Source organism: Myotis brandtii, unplaced genomic scaffold (assembly GCF_000412655.1).
Source record: "Myotis brandtii unplaced genomic scaffold, ASM41265v1 scaffold1144, whole genome shotgun sequence".
In the NCBI taxonomy this organism is placed as follows: domain Eukaryota; kingdom Metazoa; phylum Chordata; class Mammalia; order Chiroptera; family Vespertilionidae; genus Myotis; species Myotis brandtii.
The window spans coordinates 477,399-482,131 of NW_005353944.1; the positions used below are offsets into that span (position 1 = coordinate 477,399).

The 4,733-nt window shown below is 45.8% G+C and overlaps 1 long non-coding RNA gene across 1 annotated transcript in view; it reads left to right on the forward strand.

The window, feature by feature from the left end:
* Window positions 1-2,192, forward strand: part of LOC106727932 — a 3,344-nt gene extending 1,152 nt beyond the window's left edge. Inside the window, exon 2 of the long non-coding RNA XR_001364170.1 lies at window positions 658-2,192. This is a non-coding gene — a long non-coding RNA (uncharacterized LOC106727932). The remainder of the gene's footprint in view (window positions 1-657) is intronic.
* The last annotated feature ends 2,541 nt before the right edge of the window (window positions 2,193-4,733 follow it).

A 4,733-nucleotide genomic window follows, 5' to 3' on the forward strand; every position in this document is an offset into this window, starting at 1 on the left:
CGTGTTGCTCAGTCTCTTGGGGACGTGTTACTGAACAGCCGCGGCGGCGGCTCCGGCGAGGGGGTGGGAGGGACCGCGGTACCCGCCTGTCCCCTCCGCCCCGATTTCAGCGGGGTGAGCGCGGTTTCCATCCCGGGAGGGATGGAGGTGAGGTCTACCCTACCCCCACCGCAGCCCCAGGTTTGCCCCACGCCCTCCGCAGGCGCCCCGGGCCAGGGCGGCGGCCGACGCTGAGCCTGATGCCGATCATCTCAGCGCTCGCTGGCCAGCCACCTTCTGGGACCACCGCGCCCCCTCCCCTCCCGCCCCTCATTGCAGGCGACTCTCCGCCTCCAGTTTTCCATCACTTCACTCCGTGTTTTTGTGTGTGTTTTTTTCTTCTCACTATTTTAACAGAGGAGGGGGGAAAGGCAGCAATGCCCAAGAGGCAAGAGAGGGGCGCCTCGGAGGCCACAGGGGCTGGCGTGGGGGTCGAGGTGCCTGACCTGGCGCTGTATTTCTGGGTCTTGGAGGTAAATGAGAGGGGGAGTCCCACCCGCGCGGTTCTCTCTCCACCGGATCCTCGCTCCGCATCCAGGTGGAGCGAGTAGATGATTAGGCAGGAGATTAGGAACTGTTGCTGCACCCGCCCCCGACTAAAAGCCGTTTCTCTCCCAGGGTGCGGTCCTTCTAGCTCTGGGGCTGCCATCCGGGAGCGTGTTCTCCTTCCAACCAATTGAACGCTGACTTGGCCTTTGTCACCTTTTCTTCACCAAACTCCACAACTGATGCTGAACTCTGGCTGTGGCCCCCAAGGGGCCGATGAGGGCAGAGGCTTCTAGCAGCCACAGTGTCCCCACCCCCCAAGGAACGGCTGATGCTGTGTCATCCACTTCGCCCTCCGAGGCATCAGGGAAGCCACATGCAATATCTCTTTCTCTCAGAGGGCTCCTGTTTCAACTCTGAAAAGCAGGGGCCTCCTCTGAGCCGCTCTCCATCTCTACAGTTCCCACCACCGAGCTTCGCCCCGGCTGCTGCAGCCCAAGTTATCACAGAGCCTAGAGAAACCAGGCCTGGGCTGTGCTTCCTCCATAAAGCAGCTGACATGTTTCCAACTGTTAATACTTTTCCTACCGAGGTTCTGAAAGGGCCTGTTCTCAGCCTTTGGAAACAACTTCAGACAGATAACCGGGTAACTGGTTGTGGAAAATATATGCCTCTTAACTAGTTGCAGACAATACTACTGTAGAATTACTTGAGACTAGTTAGGCGAGATGGTGTTATACATACAGAAAGCTTGCTACTTTACTTACTACTGACTCCACCACAGCAGCTCCTCTGAGGACACCTGCACACCATACAAAGTTTTAAGCCCAATCATGCACCTTTCATTTGCAGCCTTAAGTGGAACTCTAGTTTTCAGGGCTACAGGCAGAAGTGTCTGTCTAGGCCTGGACTAAATAGATGGGTTTTGGCCAAGATAGAACTCTCTAGAACCAAGCAAAAGTAGTTGGACCATTACCTCTGACTTGAGATAAGAAGGCTAAGCCACTGCCCGAGAGGGAACTGATTCAGCTGGCTGTTTCTCTAACGTCCAGATTCATCAAAATTAAGTTTTCAGAACCTGTTATGTTTCCCATGGTCTACTGTTTACTGAGGAAAACTCTACCCAAAGAAGTTTTAGCACTTGCATTTTTCTTACGTCTCTCCCTACCCCCAGCCCATGTACCCAAGTGTACTATCAAATGCTTTTTTGAAGACAGGCCAGCCTAGGAGGAGGCAAGTCTTTAAACAAGAGTAATAGTTCACACAGTCACCACAGAATTGGTGTCTGGAGCTTCCAAGTTGTAACGTGTTCCAAAGAGAAGGCAAAGGAAAGGCCATGTGGGAAATGCTATTTTATTCATTTGCCCTGTCTTGGATTCAGGAATTAGCCTTTCCTAGTTTCCCCATTCATTGGTGGTGTTTGAGTAGGGACAACATCAAAAGTTGGAATTCTAGTTGGAATTTAGCTTATTCTGTAAAATACATTCAAACCTACAAAGCTACATGAATTTTCATAACAAATCGCCACCTTTATAATGTCACATAGATAACACTAGCAACTAAAAAAAGAGAAAACAATATTAAAAAAACTTACAAATTGAATTATAATCATTCTGGACCCTGTGCTAATCTTTTCTAGCTAGTTAATAAACTTGCAAGTCAAATGACCTGTTGAAAGGTCTGTTTGTTCATGTTATATATAAATATAATTTATCTGACAAATATTTATCAAACATCTAATATTTATCAAAACCACAGTGAAATGCTACTTCACATCCACTAGGATGGCTACAACGAAAAAGACAGATAATAACAAGTGTTGGCGAGGGTGTGGAGAAACTGGAACCCTCATGCATTGCTGGTGGGAATGTAAAATGGTGCAGCCACCTTTAGAAACAGCTTGGCAGTTCTCAAAATGTTAAACATTGAGTTAACACATGACCCAGCTATTCCATTCTTAGGTAGATACACAAGAAATGAAAACATATGTCCACATGAGAACTTGTACTTGAATATTCATAGCATTCATAATAGCTGAAAAGTAGAAACCCAAATGCTCATCAACTGATGAATGGATAAACAAAATGTGGTCCACTCATGCATGGAATAATATTCAGCCATGGAAAGGAATAAAGTACCATTATATGCTGCAGCATGGATCAACTTAGAAAATAAACTAATTGAAATAAGCCAGACCCAAAGGACAAATGTTATGTTTCTGTTGCTATGAAATGTCTAGAATAGGTAAATCTACAGGAACAGAAATTAGATTGATGTTTGCCTAGGGCTGAGAGTTTGGGGGGAAATGATGGGGATTGACTGCTTATGTGTGCGAGGTTTCTTTTTTGGGCTGATAAGAGTGCTCTAACGCCCTGGCCGGTTTCTCAGTGGTTAGATCATCAGCCCTGTGATAGAAGGGCACATACCTAGGTTGCAAATTTAATCCCCACCCCAGTCGAGGCTCGAGCTGGAGGCAATCAATCAGTGTGTCTCTGTCACATCCAAGTTTCTCTCTCTCTGTGTCGCTCCCCCTCCCTTCCACTCTCTCTAAAAATCAATGGAAAAATATCCTCAGGTGAGGATTAACAACAACAGCAAAAAGTGCTCTAAAATTGATTGTGGTGAAGGCTGCACAACTCTTAATTTATTAAAACCATTGAATTGTATACTTTAAATGGGTGAATATGTAACTTATCTATAATAATAAAAGCATCATATGCTAATTAGACCAGACAGCCAAATGACCTTCCGGATGAAGCCGGGGCTGTGAGGGCCGAGGCAAGCCACAGTGGCTGCAAGGGCAGAGCCCCTTGCACGAATTTCGTGCATCGGGCCTCTAGTATCTCAATGAAGCTATGTATATACATATATGAAGTTGTGTTAGGTTCTATAGTGGAGAAGTGATACAAAAATGGATAATTTATAACCCATGCCTTAAAAGAGTTCATAATCGAATCTCTGTACATGAAGTAATCGTGAAATGCAAACCAACAACATATGTAAGAACCATTAAGTAGGTGCAAAATTCAGAGGTTCAGAGAAAAGAGGTCACTTCTAATAATAATTGGGGAAAGCTTCATGAAAGAGAAAGCAATGCAGTTGATCCATGGAGAAGGGCTAGTAATTTTGTAGGTGGAGGATGGGATTAGAAACAGCAGATGCAAAAGTATGATTGTCATGAGTCCTATTCAAAGATCACTAAGGATTCCAGTGTGACTGGATTATAATATACACAGGAATATACAGATGATGAGACTGAGAGGTAAACAAGCTGAGGCTATCCCACAAACAATTTTGAATACCATTCATGGAAAACCTTAGGTATGAGGGCCTGAACTAGGGAGGAGGTAAAGGGAATGGAGAATAGATGATCAAGAACCACCTCAGAGGAAGAAGTGACAGAAAAACAACTGGTGGGCTGGGAATGTGGGTGTGAACAAATGAGGAACAAGATAACACCTGGGTCTTAGCCAGGTGACTGAGAGAATGAATGACAAAATGAGAAAGTCAGAGGTTGGAGCCCATTGAGATGGAAGGTGACAGACGAGGCGATACAGAACTATATGGAAAACATACAGTTCTGCCACGGAAGAGAATTAAGAAGAAAAAAAATGTGGACATTGGAAAAGGCCACTTGGATGACGTGCCACATCTGCTGAATCTCACGAGATGTGTAAGTATCTCAGAGGCAGAGAGGAGGGCGCAGGGCCCTCCAGGCAGACGGAGCAGTGAATAGTAAACTCAAGGGCATGAGATGTAAAACAAGGTCAGTTCCCTGAACTGCAAATACCTCTGTGGCTGGAACAGAGGGAGGAGGGGATGCAGCAAGGGATGAAGCTGGAAAAATAGCCAGTGGGCCAGATCACCTAGCTCTGTGCACCTCGCAGCTGCCATGGACTTTATCCAACAGCGAGGCCCTGAAAAGGCTTAAGAAGGAGGGTAGACAGAGCCTCCCTCATGGAACTGTGGAGAAGGGTCTGAAGGACGTGAGACAGTAAGGCTAGTTAGGAATTAATAGAAGAGTCCATCTAAGAAGTAATAAGGATCTAGTAAGCCACTGGGTTGTAGAGATAGAGAGGAATGGATTGATTGGAGACATAATTAGGACATAGATTAAAAATTTGGCCAATTTGATACAAGAGAAAAGAAAAAATCCCTCTGGAGCACTGACCAAGAGATGAATCACCAAAAGAAGGTAAATCACTGCA